This window comes from Cygnus olor, chromosome 13 (assembly GCF_009769625.2).
Source record: "Cygnus olor isolate bCygOlo1 chromosome 13, bCygOlo1.pri.v2, whole genome shotgun sequence".
NCBI lineage: Eukaryota > Metazoa > Chordata > Aves > Anseriformes > Anatidae > Cygnus > Cygnus olor.
This window is the reverse complement of record NC_049181.1, coordinates 12,114,560-12,136,150: the sequence shown is the minus strand read 5'-3', so window position 1 is coordinate 12,136,150 and position 21,591 is coordinate 12,114,560. Positions and strand designations below refer to the sequence as shown.

Below are 21,591 nucleotides of genomic sequence, written 5' to 3'. Positions count from 1 at the left end.
CGGCACCCCCATCCCCAGCCCTGCCGCGCCGGAGCGCTCTGATAGCAGCGGCAGGACAGCGCGGGGACTGGCAGCCGGGGAGAGGAAGAAGGCGACGAGTGGAGGTACCTGGGTCCGGAGGATTTGGGGCTCCGGGTCCCGAAATCCGTGCTTTCAGAAGAGTGAGGCAAGGAGCCGCGTTGGCACGAGCCGGCCGGCCAGCTGGCGCACACCGCACACGCCGCACACAATCTGGCTCTCGGAGCAGGGGTGCTGCAAAAGCCGGCTCCGGCATCAGCACTTCTCTTCGCTCCTGGCATCCCCAAATTGCCTCGCCGAGCCCTGTCCGGGGCCGTGACGTTTCCCAGCGTCCAGGGAAGTTCAACACCTTGCGGCCAGTGGGTGCCCGCAGCCCTGTGCGCTCTGGAAAGCTCAGCCGGGTGCTGAGCAGCTGAGACCACATCCAGCGTGACCCGTCACAGTGCCTAGACCCATCCCGTGGCCAAATTGAGATGTTATGGTATAGAATTTGGCTGCACGTTGAAAGAACAAGATGTTGGATGTGGGTTATTGTGACTTCGCTTAAGCACCATGCCCTCGCATAGAGGCGAAAGGAATAGATAGGAAAGGATGGCTGTTCTTGATCTCTATCTAGAAGGTAAAACTTTGGGTTCACACCGGGGAAAAAATACAAAATAGACAATCCACAATGAATTTTTAAAGTGCTAATATGGCAGGGGGCGTTATTGTAGGATTTTTATAGGGAGCTGGAAGCAGCGAGTCTCCAGAATGTAGAGGTTTGCTGCCAAAAGACTGCTGGACTTGGCAAGATTGGTGCTGTCATTTTGTGTTAGTCTTTGACCATTAAGTATCAGAGCCCACACTTCAGGAGCAGCAGAGATGTATTGTCTGTTCTGAGGGGGGGGCTTGGTGTCAGGAAAGGTAGCATCCTGCAGCAGCCAGCACAGATACCTTTGCAGTGCTGCTGGGCAGGAGAGTCCTGGAGTTTGTGCTCAGGATTGGAGCAGCTGCAACTTCCCTACTTAAAATTTGGTGAGGTTGTGGAAAAAGCCGGAGCATTGCTGCTCTGGAGCACGCTGTTGGGGTGCTGCTGTGTGAATTTCAACAAGATTGGGATTTTGATATGTGATCAGAGCTGCTCCGTGCAAACGCTGTTTATCCAGCTGAATTCAGAGCAAAATTAGCTAAGATCAGGGGAGATCTCTGTCGCAGATCTGGAGTTTTACAACACTAATACATCAGCAGCCAGATTATTTTGCTGCAAGATTTTTTGCTTGTTTTACATTTGATTTCTCTTTAAGCGTTAGAATATGGTGTTAGGAGAGCAAAATTGGACTAGTTACAGAACATACCAAATCTTATGTTCAGGTCTTTGTAACACAGGGAAGGGGCATGAGCCTGAAAGGAGAAGGCAAAAGTAGGCCCAGGTTGATTTTGTTTTATTTTATAGAAGGGAGCACATTGATGCACATGCTTGCCCATGTGGTCACGCATACAGAGGCACACACGTGCTCCTGTAACCTGCCTTCAACTCATCTCACCCGCACAGCCCCGCACAGCATTGCCAGCACTCTCAGGGTTCACTCCAACACACAGCAAAAGCTGAAGGCAGAAGTAAGTCCACTGCATTTTTATCTCATCTGACAGTGTACGTCTGTGAGTTTCAGTGATGTGCAGCTTTCTGGTGAGTAAGGACCATGACCTGGAACTGGCTCGTGGGACAGCATACAGCGTTACACTTGCCTGTGTTTACTAGTACATGGGAAATGTGTTTGTGGTAACTGCTGATGCTGCCTGGGAAGGGAAGGTGTACACATGGCATGCCTCAGCAGTAATTACCAGATTCATGTGGGATGGAAGGAACAGCCTGTTAAGGGATTGCAACAGTAATAATACACAGAGATGATACTGATTCCATTACACTGCAAATGTATGCATATAATAACCACTGTTGTAGGAGGAAAAACAGGGATTTAAAAAAAAATAGCTACAGCTTTTTATTTAGGAACAAAGTCATGATTCCTCAGCATGCCCAAAGTGTTTTATAATCCCTTCAATTAAAAACACAGGATATAAAAGAACAGCTTTCTTCCCCACCTGCTTTATTTTGTGTGTTGAATGCAGGAGCATTTTCAGGCCGTGACTGTCTGGGAGCCTCCAGAAGTGGGAGGCCAGGAGGCAGGCTGATATAACAGTCTGCAAGGCTTTGAGAAAACACAGTCCTACACCTGGTTTGTGAGCATCGTGAAGGTTTCTTCTTCCCCAGTTACTTCACTGTGTTTTGTCATGCTCCTTCTGGAGCAAAGTTATGAAGACTTTTAACTTACAGACATAAACTTGCAGATTTGTAGGTTATAAGGGTTAAAGGAACCATTGTGACTTTAGGATCTTGCATAACGAAGGCCATCAGCTAAATTGGAATTAATTCATGCTTAAATTAGATCATACCTCCTAAGGAAAAAACAACAACAACAACAACAACAACAACAAAAAACACACAACAAAACAAAGCAAAAAGCCCTGGAAAACCAATAACATATCTGGGCATATTTTAGCAATTGCCTGTGATGAGAATCTACCACAATGTTTGGTAAATTGTTCCATTAGCTTTCATCTCCCACTGGTAAAAAATTGTGCTTTCTCTACAACTCTGCATCTGGCTACTATCAGTTTGAAATTTTTATCCTTGTAATATCCTTGTCTGCTTGATGAAGAGCTCTTAATTATCCCCTACCTGTTTCCCATGGGGACATTCCCAGACTGCTCCTGTGCAGGTATAAACAAAGTACTTGCTTGACACCAGTCCAAATCAACTTCAAAGAGTCTGCCTTAGTCCTGTGCTATTATATAGACCAGGGCAGCTTTTGACTCCCTCATGGTCCTAAAAGCCACCACTTCATCTATCTGCTGGCCGGAAAAAAAATGCCAAACCACGGCATGAAGCATAAGCACATAAAATTTGGCACAGATCATTACCCTTACTGCCTAGCACACATCATGCTGTTGTCCTTCTGTGAGAATAAATATCAAGGAGCAGAATAGCAGAATAAGCCTGAAAATGTGGCGGTCTTTTTCTTTCTCCACATTTTATCTGCAGATGGATGCTAAACACTTGTCACATATCTTTATCAATTTATTTGTTTCTATTTCTCTTTTTATAAATGAAGAAGGCACGAATATATCCATCAAAGGGCTTATGGAATAAAGAAAAGAATGAAACACATGCTAAGCTAAAACCCTTGTGAATTGGGTGGAGGGCAGGATTTAAGCTGTACTGATCATTAGAAACTATCAAGATAGCTCGGGTGCTGGTAGAGGGTAAGGAGGGATTTATTCCTGTAGTATAAATAGATACCAATATTGATTTTTGTGAACAAAATGTGGTGACTAGCGTGGTAGAATTTGTAGATTTAGGTGTTTAGTGATTTTGTGTTCCTTATCCTGCGATCCTGAACTGCATAACACAAGATGCCTACTCCATGTCAGCTCAGGGTTCTGACATAGTCTTCATTGCTAGTCAACAAGTTCCCTGTAGGCTTACTTTCTGAGGGGATGTTTCCCTGTATGCCTGAGCGTGTATGTGTGCCTATTTGTAGCTGGAGACATTTTCCATGAGTATCTACATTTTTGGAATCTTTCCTATACTGTAAGTGGGATATTTTTGTGCCTCACTTAAAAGTGATTATTAAGGAAATAAACAGTTTCCAGATTTAGCAGTGAGCAGCATGCAAAATAATTGTTACTTGTAATCCAAGCTTTTAGATCATCCAGCAGCACTGGAAAGTGTGCTGTAAAGGAGAGGGCGAAGGAGGAGACTCTGGCTTTCACTGGCTGCCTTTGGGCAAGGGAAGGGCAAGGCGAAGAGGGTGAGTATAGAGGCCAGGGAGGAAGCAGCTGGCAGTCTCTGCCCTCTGCGGCCTTGGCGTCCATCCCCACTCACCAGTTAGCACAGACGCAGTGAACTAGTGCGATGTGTTTCCCAGAGGGGCAGAGGAGAGGGATGCTTGTGGCAAAGCCTCCGAGGAAGGAGAGCCAGTGGGTGCTCCAGTCTGTGGGCAGAGGGGCACCTGAGTGACGGTGGCTTCTTTACGTGCGGTGTCTACTGAGCTGCAGTTTGCTGGCAGTCAGTAATGGCCTTTGCTATTACCTGTAATGATGTTCCTTCATTTCCAGATGCATTTTTAGCTCCATTTCCCCCAGCCATTCAGGCATCTGGAGGGCCATGGGCTGCTTCAGAATATTGTTTACTGACACTTCATTCTTACCTATTGTATAAATAAAATAATTTGATGAAATATGACTTGAAATCAACATGCTTAGTAATTCTTCCTTCGATTTCTGCTTCCTGCAAGGACTCAAATCCTAGCCAAGGATACACATTGTTGAGAACGGTTATCTAATTTTAGGATAATTTTTTCTTTCAGAGACTTCACCATGATTTGTTTCAGTATATCTGGGGTAATCTGTTTTGTGTCAGCACAGCAGGATTTTACACTGGTGGTGAAAAACACAGCAGTAAAACTATCAGTTTCTGATGTTTTGTGTTATTAATGTGGAATCCTGACTTTCTTAAAAATTAGACACATATTTTCTGAGCTGTAATGTCAGTTTCAGCAGGAAATGTGATATAGAAAATGCCTGTCAAAAAGCATCCCAGGTAGCCTCCACACCGGGGATACAGACAGAATCACTCGCCTCTGGGTAATTAAGACTGCATTTTGTTTTAGCTTTGGTTCAATATTTTTTTTTTAATTCTTGCATAGAAAAAACCAGTCTCCCCTCCCTTTGTACACACACTCCATTTAGCATGGAACCCAGCAAAGTACTGTTAGACAGTTGATATTTATGGATGTGTTCATTGCTATTCAGCAAAGTAGTATGTCTGAGCCAAAGCCCTTTGGTGTCAGTGGAAGGACTCCTACTTCAGTGGGAAGGACTTCAGTGGGCTTTGGATCAGATCTTTGAACAAATGTGTAACTTAAAAGCACATACATATGTCTTACTTAATTGAGTGGGTCAAATATTTTTGGAAGTGCTTTGATTCATCATGTCAGTGGATCCTTTTTCTCTGATAGGGACAGTGAGATGAATCTTTCCAAAGACAGATATTCTGTGCTGACATTGCTGAGCATCAAAAGCAAAAAAATGAAAGTTTTTTTTCCATCCCTAAAACAACAGTGGATATGTCTTTCATTTCAAACGAGTGAATGTCTACGGTAATATTTACCACTATGATTTATAAGTGCAATTTTTTATATTTCCTCAGAGTCATAATCTACATTACATTTTGTGAATGTTTCTAACTGGAAATATCCCATCATGAAAGTGCAAATGGGCACAAATGTTTTTAGTCATTCAGGGAATCTTGCTGAAATTGTCAGGTCTTCTTGTTTTATTGAGTGCAATGCCTTAGTAATGGGACTCACCTTTGCAAAAAGCAGTTGATGTATGGGTACACTGAATGTTCACTGTTGAAAGTCTGGTGGGTTGATAGGAAAGGTTTCTTCCCTTTATTTATTAGCAGTGAAAGAAACATAATGAACTTTCTCCATATCATGATTTTTATGGAAGTACAGTTAAAAGAATCCAAATCCCACTGTGCTAATGGCGTATCTAACAATATGTGAGGAGCAGGAGCAATGGGTGAAATTCAGTCCTGGGCAGATGGCCAGCCCAGAGTGATTCATCATGAAAGTCCCCAGTTAAGACCTCAAAACAGGGCTTAAGTGGGACTCCAGTGCCCTAAGCCTTGAGCTAGCTTTATGCAAAGGTGGGAGGGGGAGTTCCTCCAGATGAATTATTCATCGTAAATAATGCAGTCTATTGGTTTAGCCTATTTTTCTTGTTTCCTTGAATTTATTTAATTGAAATTACTCACCAAATAATTTCTATGAATAATCATGGCCTGGGGATTATTTTTGAGCAGTTCACAGTGAGCATTTCATATTCCATGTTCAGAATGAGAGGCATGTCATTGAATTGTCATTATGCACAGAGGTCACATATTTCTGTATTTGCTCCGAAGAGAGCAGAAAAACCTGAATATCTGTTCAGACTCCCATGTGTTCCCAAAAGTTCTTTCCTTTAAGTTCATTCCATAAGATGTCTGTGGGCAGTTGGGCACTTGTTGGGTTTTGTGCTTGCCATCTGGTTTCTAATAGAACTGTAATTGTCCTTTATGTATGTATACAGTACCTGTATATGTCTGGCTGTTCATAAGCATTTGCCTAGTTGTTTGCAGTCTCCTGCAACATCAAATGGTAATGATTGGGATAGCTCTACGATAGGAAAATGTTTTTAGATCAGACATTCACCACTATTTGCAGGGCTTGTTCAGGGTCTTGGTTATGCATAGGATCAACGTGAGTACTTCATTGTGTAAAATTACCTAGGTGCAAAAGAGGTTGTGGGCTGAGGTGGTGGTTTCTGGTTTCACAGGTGAAGCTAGCTTATGGCTACTGGGGACAAGGCTTACTAAATACAGCGCAGGCCAAGAAGCTGCCTTGAGTTGAAAGAAAAGAAATTACACCAAAAAGGCAAGTAGTTCATCTCTGAAAAGGGGGATATAAGTCAGAACAAAAGAAAAAAACAATGATGTAGCTTTCAGGAAAAGGTGGCTTCTGTTCTGGCATTCATATGATAGGAAAATTTAAGTCTCTGAGAAAATAAGGATTTTATTCTGCTAGAGAAAAAAAATTCCCTTATTTCCTTCAGTCTTTCCCACATCACTTTAGGCAGAAACTTTGCTATCTCTGAACAGTAGTCATTTATCTGAAAGCTACCCTATAGTATTTCTCTTTGTGGAGGACGGTCTGTTACAAATGATGACTCTGAAGCATGACGTATAATAACTCGAAGTGTCATGAGCAGAAATTGAAGAGACAATTGGAACACAGAAGAGTTGTGGTTGCATTTAATATCTTGGGGAGAACCACTTCAAATAAAGAATTCCAGACTCCAAGGAAGCCTTAAAATTAATTTAGCATCTAAAGTAGCTCCCAGAACTGTTATTGCACAAAACACAATACAAGCATGCATAAATTCCTGACCTAGAATTCTGACCGATCTCCCTTTGTCTTCATGGGGCCTGGATTTCAACTGTGACTTCTGCTCTGGGAATTTTACACGCACAAATACAGACACAAAAAATCTCGTGTCTATTATGACATTTTATGGTAAGATTTAGGTGCTCAGATATAAATGGCCATATCCAGAGTCTCCTCCCTATTGACGGTGACCAAATTTGGATGGTGCTTAAAATTACTTGATATCCTGATTTTTAACATTGGAGTTTACCTGGGCCTGAAGTTTTTTTCCTGGACATTCTCAGAGCTCTCTCTGTCTTTTTAAATTCATTTCAAAGCAGAGTTTAGAGATGTGCTGAACATGGCACCAGAACTGAAGGGACAACAGAAGGGGAAGAGATTACGGTAATATTCAACTTTATATTGTGGTCATTGGGGTCCAGAATACTGAAGACATTTGGATATCTCACTTCCAGCCTGAATGCCAGGGGAAACCTGAATATGTTAAATAGGTGGTCTTTTTTTCTGTAAAGCAATAAAATCCTTTGCACAGCAGGAGCCTTTAATGTCCATTTCATGACTGCAAGGGAAGCTGGTAGGAGAAAAGGACAGCTCAGCTGTGTTTGGCAATTAATTATTGAATTGGTGAGGACTCTTGAAAACTGTGGGTAAAAATGTTTATGCACATATTTGCTCCATAGTATTTTTGCTTTGCAATCACTACACTGGTTAGCATTTGAGCTTTCTAACTTGAAATCCTGTTGTCGCTTTTGCACATAGAAGTGTTTGACTTTGTATTTCTAGCTGGTGATACTAATGCATTTGGAATTATATAAGGATGAGATTGTTCCCACCTCATCTTCCATTTGGCTATGAACTGGTCAATGGGCCTGATCGTCTCAAGTATAAGCATTGAAATAATTTATCTTCCACAGCTGTCATGGCCTTCTGAAGCCTCTCTTCCCTTACAACAACTGCTTTTTTACTTTATATATATTTATATACACACTAATACAAAAAAACTGTTGTTTTTGACAGAATACAATACCATCAACAGCTAATGCCTCTCCTTTTGCAAATCATACCTTACACTGTAATTATCTGTAGCAGGATTGGGCTCAAAAGCATTGCACCTACAAATTTCTCCCCCCCAAAATAACTTTTAGTTGTTATTTTTACCCATTTTGTCATCGACTTTTGTATTCAGTATTATTAGTGTTTTGGTACTGCAGGAACAGCTAATAACACAATTCATGAACCAAGCCCTCATTGTTGTATTGTTACCTATTGTTTTGCTTATCTGTTTCTTTCTTTTGATGAGTGTGAGTATACCTGTGGGAAAGTGGTCGTGTCATTTTTGTTTGATACCTTAAAAGCTTTTGTAATATGAAGGTTTACATCTTGAATTAGAATTGTAAAGGATGCTGTATGCACAAGCAGAATGATAGCACTTGCCAGGTGGTTCACAATAATAGACTGAGAATTTCACTATTTTTTAAAACTTAATGTGGAGGTGAAGGAAGAACCTCTGAAAGATATGTACAATTAGATTGACAACTTGTATGTCAGGCTTCTTTGTTGGTGTCATTTAAAATAGCTGAAATAGTGTTGCCACTCCCTGTCTCCATCCCCTGAAATGAGGCTTACACTGGAAGTGCTGACAACACCATTATCTTTTGAGATGGCACCATGCACTGCTTTAAATGCTGGTTATGAATGTTAATGTGTTATCTGAAAGATGTTTTTTCCACGTGTAGGCAGCCTAGGACAGAGTCTTAGTAATGAATTTAACGAGTTCAGGGGGAACACACAGTATGCTATGTGAGTATTATAATGATTGGCATTTTTGCAAACAGCATATGATAAGTGGTGCAATTTTATTTTCAAAGTTTAATCAATAGAGAGCTCTTTGATATTGCCACGTACTTTGCAAATAGATGCTTCCTTGGCATGCCAGCAAAACAGCTTCTGTATCACGGTGTGTTTATGCTTAAGGTTTAATCAATTTGCTTTAGTAATTGTCATAAATTTTGATATCCCCAAAAATAAATTGAAGCTATAAAATAATCGTGCTTTGGGGTGGCGTCCTGCTGCTTGCCTGGGTCATCTGGCTTTATAAAGGGTAAAAAGGGCACAAAGTCCACCGCTATGCCAAGTACAAGAACATGGGCTGTGTGCCATTTTTTCCCATGTATTACAAACCCATGTCATCTGTTGCACAGGAAACTGAGGAGGGTCTTCAAGGGCTTAAGAAGGACTTTAGCAATGTCTTGTGTTACCTTTTTGGAGTGAATTTCCTCTCAAATTGGAGGAGTCTGAAATGACTTTCACACCCACTATGGGGAGGCCGCAGTATTACAGTGCAGCCCCCCCAGTCATTTTGATCCTCAAAATGGGGGCAGTAGTGGGTGAAGCTCATTCTGTGTGGGCACAAACATCCACTTAGTCTGAAATCCCTGAAGTGGCTCCTTCAGTGGGTCCTAGCATCAGTTCTGATGCTCATCAGGGAGGCTGAGAGGGGCAGAGCATTTGTTGGCCATCTGTGGGGCCTTTGAAGCCAGTGCGGAGACTCTGGGAAGGTGCCCTGCTCCTTTGGATGAGTTTCATTCTTGCTGAGCATACTCCAATTGTCTGTGTTGCTTTTGTTCTTGAAATCTGAACTTCAAAGGATTGTTTCAAAAACATTTAGAGGCTGGCCATGGCCACAAAGAGCTGTGGTGCTAGCCCAGCTTGTCGTCCATGTTGCAGCAGCCTGCACAAATCCGTGCTGGCCCCACAAAATTGGTCCCAGGGAAGCCTGGTTACTACAGATGGCTGTTAGCGATTTATTGGTTGTGGCAGCGTAAGGACACACAGTATGAACTTGGAGATAACCTTTGGCAGGGAACTCTCCCTCTCATTCTTTCTGATAAAAATACCGTCATTGGTAGGCATTTGGGAAAGAAGGAAGCTGGAGCTTTTCAGATAACTTGACCTGAATCTAATGGACTGCCACTAGCACTCATGCACAACCTCCAGAGATGTCAGTGGGAGATCTGTGCCTGTCACCACTGCAGGGTATGACCCGCTCGGCATCGGGCTGGGTCCTGATCTCAGCACAGAAATTCCTCTAGAGGCATGCGGGGTTATGCCAGGCTGACATCAGTGTAAGACCAGGGTTTCTGTGTGCTCTGCATATTAGATGAGTTGTTATAGACACCCATGAAGAAATGGGTCCTTGAATTTTGTCTTTTTTAACACTGTTTACTTCCAGCAAAAAGATACCGTTTCAGCAGCCAGATACTGCAGCTTCAGCAGTAGTTCCACTTATTTTTTATACACAAAAGATTTGAGAGAATGACCTAGAGAGAGCAAAGGGATTTTCTCCTTTTTATGTAATTTTATTATGTGATATATGAGGTGTGGGGGAGCTCTGTATGTGTACATACATACATATATTTATGCACATGTGTTTGTTTAAATAACATGTATTTTCCTTTGCTGTCTCTAGCGAATGTGAATTTCTGTGGTGCCTTTGTAAATATGCCATAACGACCAATTCTTTTGGATTCTTTGTGCTATCTTTGCTTATGCTGAATAGCAGCCGACACTTTAATTGGGATGACTGAGCTGAGTGCATTTGCCTTTGGAATTGGACACTTTTCAGTGCGAAGAGAGGGTACCACAGACTGACTCTTCTGTCTTTATCCTCAGTCAAAACTCCATTAAATCAGACCTGTAGTTTGTAGCATGGGACATTCTCCATTTCATTGAAATGCATGGGAAAGGCTGAAGACTCACAGTTTTTAAGGTTAATTAGATCCTGAAAAGGAGAATTAACTGAAGTTGTTTTCCCTGTCTTTTTTTTTTTCCTATCTTTAAGAGCCTTTATAATTACCTTCATCTCTGTTGGCGTATTCATATATGCTTTTCCCTTTAAAGAAAAAATACCATGTACTTTTCAGTTTATTAAAAACCATTTTGATAGACAGATTCTACTAATTCTGATTTTAAACTAAAATGAACGCTGTGCTGGTACATTGTGTTAACATTTATGCATCAGATCTTCCTATATATTAATATGAGCCATACAGTTAATCTTTATTCATATTTAACCAAGCACTAATATTGGGCACTAAAGGAAAATTTGATTTTCAGTTGGTTACATTGTATTTGGAAAATAAAGAAAGGTATTTATTTGAACTATTTGAAACTATTTGAACTATTTGAAAATAGTTCAGGTCATGACCATTGAAAAAGTCTTTGGTGAAGGTGGTGGATTTAGCAACCAAGTTTTCCAGACTCCTCTAATGTACCTGCTGTGGACCCTCCTGTAGATTCAGAACTGTAAATAACCTATTTCTTTTGAACTGTGTTTGGAAAGCTGCCTTTGGCTGCATGAAAATATTCTCCTTGTATTCATATAGGATCAGTAGTCAAGTGACCTGCTGGTAGAAATGTGCCAGTGGAAAAATCACTTCTGTACACCCAGAGAGGGCTCTAAAAGTCTTTCTTGCTGCCAGCACAGCCAGTCCTTTTGCAGGAGACCATGCAAAGTTTGAGGCAGTCGATTTAGCAAACTGTTGACTGGAGTCAGTCAATTTCTTTTGTGTATGTCCTCGACTTTTTTTTTTTTTTTTTGATGTGTGGTTGAAAATAGAGCTATTTTTCATTCTTACCCTTCTTACGTCAGTATACATAAGGAAGAGTATGTAATGTAGGAGGGAGACGTCAGCTTGTTCTTTTATTCAACTGTAGTTGAATTGATTTTGCAGGTGGAAGAAGTTGCATTCCTGGTCCTCCCCATTCCAGGTTTCCCTGTGTTATGTTCCCTTTGAACCCTTGTCCTCACATCCTTTTAAAGAGTACTGCGTATTCTCTTCTCTAAACCCATATCAATAACCCAGGCATGTGGTGGCTTGAGCAAGTTCACTGTAATTTCAACAATCATATGGCTCTTCTCATTCTAATGATGGTCATTCCTCCTTGTTAGTTTAAGGCAGTTTTCTGTGGCTTCTTTACTGTTGCTACACAACACACATCAGTCATGAAAGAGCGATGTTCTGAATGGATTGCAGGATTTTCTTCCTGATCCTTTTTTTCTATTCCTGTGATCTCCTTCTTCTCATCTCAGCTCTAGGTTTTAGATCTGTTGTACTGAATGTAAAATGCCTGGCAAGAGCAGGACTGAACAGAGACACTGACGAGATAGACTTCTGATCAATCACATTAAAAAAAAAAAAAAGAGTCAAACTGGAAGAGGCACAGAGGAGAGACTGCTGTGGGAGTGCAAAAGAAAAGTGGGGCAACTCCTTTTTAGGAGCACAGCTTGGAGACTCCTGGGCTATCAGGAATAGTCAAATGCTGAAACTGGAAGCTATGTCAGTGTAAAACAGTGCTGAAGCTAATTGTCCTAGTGTTACGCTGAAGTAAGCTGTTATCTCGATGTTTATGAGCTTCTGCATGCTGCACTTTGCTTTGTTTCTTGGAATTTGTTTCTTGGGTTGGGAATCTCTGCAGCATGTCACAGAGGGGCAGCCACAGGGATGCTCTCTGTTTTGTAGCTGTTGGGTCTGTTGATAACCAGGAGATACCAGTACATCTTTTGTCCTGCTACTTTGGCCCTAGTGGCAATGTAACTCGGTCTTCTGCCATTAGCCCTATGTCGTGTCCTGCTAAGGACCCTGACAGTCACAGTGTGGTGATTCGCAACTGGGCAAAGGCAAACGAGTGGGACTTAATATAAGAACACAGGTTCTTGCATTTTTCTGAGATGTTGTGGTGCTGTATTTGCATGGTCACCTTTGGGTTTCAGTGCTAATGACTGACTTGAGGTGATGAATAAATGACATACATTTAGTGTTACCTTCAGAAATTATCTTGACTTTTACTATAGCCAGGAGATTTGCTTTTCCACTCTAGCCTCTGTTTTGCAAGCACAGATTTGGTGTGCCAAAGAGGCAGGCTGAAAGGCATTTCTGAGCATGTAAGACTTTAGTTCCTTGTAATCGGTTGTGATCAGCTTTGCTTTGGATCCTTAACAGAGGCAAATGCTGAGTAGCTACAAAGAATTCATGAACGGGGCCAATGCATGGTTCTGCTGCAGTGTTCCCTTCACACTTAGGCAGTTCACACCTGATGTCATCTAAGATTTGAGATCATTTTAGCACAGCCTCATTTGACACATCCTCGGGCATCCAGGAACATCTTGAAAGTTTATTCATTTCAGCCAACTCCCAGAGCAGTCTCAAGGCTTGGCATTCTCCTTGTTTTCATAGCTTTGGTGTTCTGCCACGTCAAAGCAAGTGGGCATCATTTGACACAAACAGACCCGAACAGATTACCTGGAGGTACAAATACAGTGAGGTAGGGGTCTTCGTAACTAACTAGTGGCTTTTAATGGTGGCTGAGTCATGGATTCTCCCTATGGCTTTGAAACTGCCAGCAAAACAGACTGCCAGGATTATGTGACATTTAATACAGTACTGCTGGTGGTATCAGTGCAGTGCCCAGGAACCTTGACAGTCACTCAGACTCCTTTGCCATAGACGTGGGAAATCACTGAAGAAGATGGTCATTGCCCCAGCTTTAACTGTGTAATGAAAAAGAGATTCTTTGACATCATCAATGTTAGAGCAGCCTCCAAAGAGCACAAAACCATTCTGCTTTGAAACATATACTTGTTTTTGCAGATGCTGGAAAACAAGTAGTTTGGATTCCATACAAGGGAATGCCTGGTAATGAGTCACTTGTATAAAGAGAAAGTCAAGATGCTTTGTGTAATTGCTCAATGTCAGAAGAAAGCTATTTTAACACAGCTTAGCAAGTTATGGATGTAAACCCCTCCTTTTCTGGCATCTCCTGAAAGCAGCGTATTACCTTGCTAACAGGCAAAATGCCATCCAAGCAGATGAGCTGAGGTAGGCAGCCAAAATAACACGGCCAGGTTCACCAAGTGTGTCTGTTGAGGTCAAAGCTCCTGGAAGGCAGAGTAACAGAAGTGCTGTGTCGTGAGCTTCTGGGGCTGCCACCTGCTAATTGGATAGACCGTGTCTGCCTTAGTGCTGATCAGAGCTAATGCCCGAGATCAAAAGTTAGCTCAGTGAAGATAAATCTGCAGTGTGAGAGAACTCATCGTGCAATTAAGAGTTACTGAAATATGGAATAAGCAAAGCAACGATGGCATGTATCTGTGTGGAAGTGTGTAGAGAGGCAAGATCCTGAGGCACTCACTGAATCCGAACAGTTTGCCATACAGTTTAAAGAATATTAAAGGTCTTAATTTCTGTTTGAAGTTATAGGCTATAAAGAGCAGAGGAGGGAAGACTCCTGCAGCTAAACTGCATCCTTGCCAGCTATTCCCTATATATTAGAATTCCTCCCTCAGTTTCTCTAAAAATGGCCCCATGTCCCTAGGAGATACTACAGGATTTTCTGATTGCTGCACAATCTTTTCAGAGGTCCTGAGGGAATTAGCACATCACCATAAGGGCATGTAAAGACTGTTCTTATACCGAGGCAAAGCTAGCTCTGACTGCCGTCTTCTGTGGTATAGGGGACTCGGGCTGTAATAAAATCAGAGAGATTCCTGCCACAGAGGTAAGTGGGGAAACATACTGCTGGGGATACTACTTTCCCCTCCAGCTTCAGTCTTGTCTTTCATCGCCAATGAAAATGTATTGTCTTAGAGCTAAGTACCAGTTATCTCCATCTTGAAGGCCTCCTTCACTCAATAAGGCTGGGAACGTAGGAATCATATGAGCTGCTGAAATAACTGTTTCAGAAGCTTTCCATTTACAGTAATTTTTTTCCAATCCTCTTTCTTTCTACTCAAACACTTTGGGGAATATGGTGTGTAAAGGCTTTGGAAATAAAGTGCAATCTAACCTGGAAACGTGGGGTAGCTTTATTTAAAGCAGGTACATGCACACACACCTCCTACACAAATAACCTCCTTTTTGCCCATGTGAAAAGAAATGCTGTCCTGGCATTTGCGGTCAGTGCGTCCTGTTTGCAGGTGTTACACGTTCGGGACACCCAGCTGATCCGCAGGGTAAGGCTGGAGGAGCCAGAAACCATTGTTTTCTGCTGCAGGACACCCTGGCAGGATAGAAGATGAACCATCCTTTGAAAGGCAGCAGCATGCTTGCACAGAGGCTTAGAGCCTCTTTTTAAGGTGGATAGTGTCAGAATAAGATCTACCATGAGCATTTCATGGCGTGCCTGTGTTCTGCTACTGCGTTAGCAGTACTAGATGTAGCTTGAGTACTCTGAGCCTTGATGGACTGCAAGTGTGACGCTGCTTCCAGCTGTCTGCCTCATCTAGCTCTCCCTGAGCAGGCAGTCGGTAGCAGATGCCCACCCCAATGTGGGCCCAATGTCTCCTTGGGCTGCCCTCTAATCCTGACCCATAAACTGGCAGCTGGCTTATTGTCTGTCCCGAGGCATGGGTCTGTGCACCCCAGCTAGTGCCCCACATCGCTATGACCCCAGCGAGATCCTGGTCCTGCCCAGGACCTCTGATACCTCCCATTTTTCCCTGCGATGAATGCCTTAGTGTGCAGGCACTTACTGTGACCCATTACGAACCAGTATGACCCAGCAGTGTGTCCTGCCCAGTGATCAGTGCCACAGCCCTACCAGCTCCATAAAGACACATTTACTTGCACAGCCCTTTCCTGTTGTAACAAGCAACGTGACGTGGAGGGGCAGGTATCTCACTGACGTCTCAAAGACAGCTGCCTCAGCACCTCAGTTATAACATGCTGCACCCAAACGGCTCTGTGAGCTGAGCTGCATTTTTGGTGTTTTGTTTTACAGGTGTACCAAGTGCACTGAATTTTACAAAACCATGACCTGAGCCCTCTGCATAGTACTTATTAATAGCAGTCTCAGCCTCGGGCGCTGTGTGCTGCATACTAACAAGTTGTTTTCATCCTTCCAGGCCATGGGAACTGCCTCCACGCACGCCGGCATCCTCATCCACTCCTCGTGTGGTATTTGGAGCCTGCACACAGCAACTTGGCGTGACATGCTGCCTGCCAGAGCTTGAGGCTTGGGGCAGCCCACGGGGGACCTGCAGAGGTTTCGGTAGGTTACAGGTGATTGCACTTACAAGGGGAAAAAAGGAAGCCATCACTTGTTCAGGAGACTGCGTACAGGATTGGTGATAAGGAATATTTTTGCATTTTTTTTTTTGTTACTGTGCAGACACCTTTTTCATAATTTCTCTTTTGTCTTGAGGTGAGATGGGCTGCCCACTACTACACCAGCAATATGATGCTATAGAGCTGGCAGCCTTTCTTTCTCACAGCCCCACTATAAATGCAGGGCAAACAGGCAGGAAAGAAATGTGAAAAGGGAGGAAGTTGTACCCTTCTGTTTCCCTTCTCCCATTTTCTCCCTGCGTTTTTCCTCTTTTTTTTTTGTTGTTGTTGTTGTTGTTGCCCTGGTACAACCAGGTACAACAATGCGGTACAACCCAACCCTCTGAGTCTCAACTAGCCAAATCAAGACAGCTGCAGGCTGCAGTTAATCTGTGTAAACAGCTGTGAGAAGGTTTTGCTCAGGATGAGCTCAGTCAAGACATATCAGCTCTGATTTCTCTTCTATCTCTTCTTGTAATAATGACAAGTGTTGCATGGTTTCTGCTCCATTGTTTGGGTCAAGAACACCCTGTTTAATAGCCAATTATTTCATACCCTAAGGAAGCGTTGGGAAAGAAGCTCCTGGGAAGAGTGAACTTGTTTCAGGAAATGAGACTAATGTTCAGCAGGTGAGATGTTTCCCTTTGCTCTTATTCGTAATATTGTCCCATCCCAGTGCAAGGCTGAAGTTGTTGCTATACAAGGAATGGTTCAGATAAAGCATAATAATTTTCCCTGATTTTTTTTTTTCTTCTTCACAAAAAGTGAAGGTTTAGCCAGGGCATCATGGCAAAATTCCAGTTAGGTAATTAAATTCTGCTTACTGAAAATTCCCTTTTCAAAATCTCTCCCAGAATACAACCTGCTATTCCTCTGAGCACTTTAAAAGGACTGATTCATTTTAACTTCACAGCTACCTGAATCCTGAAGCCTGCCAAAGTTATCCTTGACTTTCTAAACCAGAAAGCGCAGTTCCAGATGAAGCATCTAAAGCAACATTTCGCATGCTTCATTTTTGTTGTCTGGATTTATCTTTGGGTACAATTCACGCACTCAACCTGTGTACCAAGTGAGTCAGATTCTGCTGACTAGCAGGAGTAAACAAAATTATTTGCATGACAAAAGCAAATACTATTTAAAACTCTGTTTTTATTAATATGTGGACTAGGTCGTGAATAAATCCAATTTGTGCATTGGATTTTACACGTGCAAAAATACAATCATGAAAAAAACCTTCAAAGATAATCTGAGGTGTGCGGTCTGGAAAAGCAATCCAGAATAGATGATCTGCAGTATAAATTACTGCAATTTATTTTTTTAATTTACTCACGCTGCTTTAATTTATTATTGTTTATTCATTTGATAGATGGCATTTAATTTCAGTATAAGAGCTTCGGGATGAGTGTTTGATGGTAATGGTGAAAATTTATTCCTGGGCAGAAAGCCAGCGTGTCACAGCCATGTCCCACTTATGTCCTCCAAGCTGTATTTAAGTGGTCTTCTGCTGCCCTTGGGGTATGTTTTACACAGGAAGCTTAAAGCCTAATGCAGGCCTGCAGCTTGCTCACCAGCGTGAGGGAAAGACAGCTTTCCCGGTCTTCTGTTCTCTTCAGCAAGAAAATCAAATAACTGGATTACTGGCCTTGCAGTTGTGCTCAGCATAAATGGTTCAAAATCCCATTGTATTGAGCTTCTGAGGTGAAATGTAAATTGATAAAGAAAACAAATATATTGAATTGCTCTAATGTCAGTAGCATTCCTGTTACCTGTTTGAGTGGAGTGGCTGTGACTGGTCTTTAAACAGCTAAATATACATAAGACATCTGCTGCTGGGCTGTCTGTATGACAAAACAATATAGCAAAAAAGACCCACCCACAACAATCTACTAGAGGCACAGATTAATGCAGGTTTTCCTTCTTTGCTTATTTTCATCTTTGGAATAGAAAATGAAGGCAAACAGATAAATTCATTGCAGGGTTAAAATTACCTGAAGATCTATGCAGAACATGAAATATTGGGGCTGATAGTGCAGAACTTTATTGCTTTTTTCTGCTTATACCTTCATATACATTGACTTGAATTTCCTGCCCTCAGTCTATTTTTGTTACCTGCACATATGTTATATATTTATCTAGGGCTCAATTCTATTTGTTGCGTTGTGTTCATAAAGATATAATATCAGCTGAGAGAAGCATCATAACACATTTTAGATCACTTTATTGACAATATTTTGCATATTCACACATACATACCATGATCCAAAAAATTTTGAGGCAAATCATTCAAATATGCAAAATAAACAAGTCCACGAGCAACTGTAGCTGAGATAAATCCCTATTCTTTACTTCTGTTGAGAAGGAAATTTCTCAAACAGGCAAGGATTTGATCCTTACATTTTATGTGAGTGGTTTCTCTACATGTTTCTTGTTACCATCCTTTTGTATTTAAGATGTGTCTATAGAGCAGTAAACAGCTATTGAAAAAAGGCTATCATCATGATAGCATGTGCATTTATTTCCCTTCACCATTTTGATGAATACAGCATGTACAGGGAGCAGAGGGCTGCAACCTCTGATGATGTAAGTTGGTAGCTCCTATGTTCAAGTGAAATTTTTTGCTGGCCAGATATCTGACTAGAAATTGTAATGACTTGGGTTATTATAGAGAAAAACTCACTGATCAAATACACATTAAATTAAAATCTGAGATACATTTTTGTACCTTTTTGAGAATCTAGCACATACTTTAGAGCATATTTGTGTTAATAAGATAACAAACACATAATGGATGTGGCACTTACCCACCTGAATAACATCTTCAAGTTAAAAAAAAAAAAAAAAGATTGATAAACAATGCATTCCATTAGTTCTCTCTTTAACAACTAATAAACTTCCTGTTCATTAAGTTATTACATGCCATTCCTCATCTTACAAATAGAACCCGTAATTCATTTTTTCCCAGAGCTGCACATTCTTTAAGTCTACAGACTAAATTACCAGAGTACATTTTGTCAATAACGCTTCTGTTTGGTGGGGGAAGGAGGGGGCAGCTAAGTAAAGTAATATGAAATGCAAGCCATTTTTTGTGTCAGAGGTCATTTATTTGCTTCAATATTGCATTTATTCTATTCGTGCATTCTCTAAACGATGATTATTATGGAAATCCCATGGTTAATCACTGTGCTACATTTAAAATGTTCCACATTTTATTGCAGACTGTTACATTTGTGAATCTACAGAGTTATCTTGGACTGTAAACTGTCCTTTTGCAATGAATTGCTGACAATCTATTAGTTCAGTTGCGCATTTACTGAAAGATAAAGGCTTTCTTCTGCGAGCAGTGGGAAAGCCGCAGAGGCAAACAAAAATCATCCATATTCTGCAGTCCTAAACCAAAAGACTTGTCATTTCTGAAGCCAGAAGAGCCCAGCACAGATGCAGGCAGCCAGTGAACCTTTCTGTGTGGGAAGTTATATGGGACTAATTTGTGTCCTAGACCAAGTTTCCAATGCTACTCTTCTCACCAGGGCTTGAAGTGGGATTAGTGTTCTCTGAGTATAATATATAGTATCTATTTGGAAAAAAATACAACCTAGTGATAAAATGCTTGCCCGGGGAGTGGGATAGAGCGGTCGGGGTTCTTTGCAGCTTACAGTGATTTAAAACAACTTCTGCTGCCCAGAAAGCAGGCAATCAAGATGGGGAAAAAAGATGCAGCCTCCCATTTGCTCTCCCGGCCTGGCATTCAGCTGGATGCTCAGGCACGGGTCCCAGTGGGTACCCCATGAGAAAGCATTCCATGAGGAGGGGGTGCAGGAGAGAGCTGGGGGTGGTGAGGCAATGAGGCCATGCAGCAGCAGCTCCCATGCCCCCAGACCCCAGCACGTTTAGTTCAGGGGTGGGGGACAGACCCTGGAGAGCATCCAAGCGCCTTGCTTGTGGAGGAGCTGCACCAACCCTGGGGATGCTCAGAGCCTCCCCCATCTCTCCCCCTTCTCATTAGAAGCTGGAAGCTGTCTGCTTTTTCCCTTCAGTGGAAATGAGCATCCGTGAGCAGTCATAATTTTCACCAGAGGGAAAAAAAGCCCTCCCCCCACAACTGTCCCTGGGGGAATTAGATGGTTCAATTTGCTGCAAGCACACTAGCAATTAAGCATCACCTATATACGGGGACAGGCGCTAAGTCAGTATTAGTCTGAGTAAGGAACGGGATGAAAAAGATAAGCACTGAACAGGAGTAGTCAAGACCGGATGCTCTTAGGGGGATGAATAAATTTTTAACTGATCCAGATGTGTCCAAAATTCTGTATTGTATTACCATACTTGAATATCAGCTAGTACTTCTGCCCATTGAGTTTGTGCAACAAATCCATAGGCAATCATTGTCAATGGAAGAAATAATAGTGTCACTGGAAAGCACCTTTTTAAAAAGAAGAGTTGTAAAAGGGTGCTATTACAACAATACAATGGGGTTATGACAATTACAGACTGAAATATAAATGAGAGATCAATGAAAAATATAATGTTTTTAAAAAATTGAAAATTTAATAAATGAAAGGGGAACAAAAAGTTTCTTACTGATGCTTTTACCCATATCGTTCCTCTCTCTTGGTCTTAGCTCCATCCAGACTTGAACCCCACTGAGAATATGTCCTGACTTCACAGTATGGGAACCATGCTGCCTCGGCTATGTTATTGCTTTAAGCTAACTTCTGAGGCACATAGAAATGTGCGATTGCTTCTGTGACAGCTCTCTAGACATGTCCTTATTGAAGCATTTGTAAAATTGGATTGATCTAGATAGCTAGATAGTGAAATATTCGGTATTCTAATTGAGTTTCTTTATCTACCATCACTCTTTATTGTGATTGTAGCCTGTGTAATTTGATTACCCATTTGTAACCTTAGCTCATAATATATGAAAATTACCAGTCATCTGAAGACACTGGAAATGTTCAGAGGAATCGGAAAAGTAGAATGGGAGCTGTCGGCCTTCTGCCCACAGACATTAGTGACTGCTGGCAGCTGGAGTCTAGCCTCCAGACCTCTAGCACAATGTAAGTTCATTTAGACTAGCTGACACCTCCTGAGACCCTTACTCTGAACATACCTGGTATTTTTGGGCTTCTGCTTTTTGTTCAAAAAAACCCCAGCCAACCCCTACCACCATCACCGCCTTCACCACCAGCAAAAAAAAAAAAAAAAAAAAGCACAACAAAACATGATAATCTTGAAGCTTGTTGCTTTCTTTATCAGGGAAAGTTTTAATGAGAAAGTTTAACTCATTAATGTTATGTTTTGTACTAATTAAGTGAAAGTGTTTTTTCCTCTGCAAGCTGTTCCTGTTGTCTGGAAGTCTTGAGCTAGGAGGTAGCATCCATAAATAGTGCTGGCTTACTTTAGTCTTTCTTATTTTTGAATTCAAATCTGTTATTGACTAC

The 21,591-nt window shown here is 41.8% G+C and overlaps 1 long non-coding RNA gene across 1 annotated transcript in view; it reads left to right on the top strand.

Annotated features, from left to right (window-relative positions):
- Nucleotides 1-15,771: 15,771 nt before the first annotated feature.
- LOC121077415 overlaps nt 15,772-21,591 on the top strand; it is an 80,141-nt gene continuing 74,321 nt past the window's right edge. The window contains exon 1 of the long non-coding RNA XR_005824021.1: nt 15,772-16,094. This is a non-coding gene — a long non-coding RNA (uncharacterized LOC121077415). The remainder of the gene's footprint in view (nt 16,095-21,591) is intronic.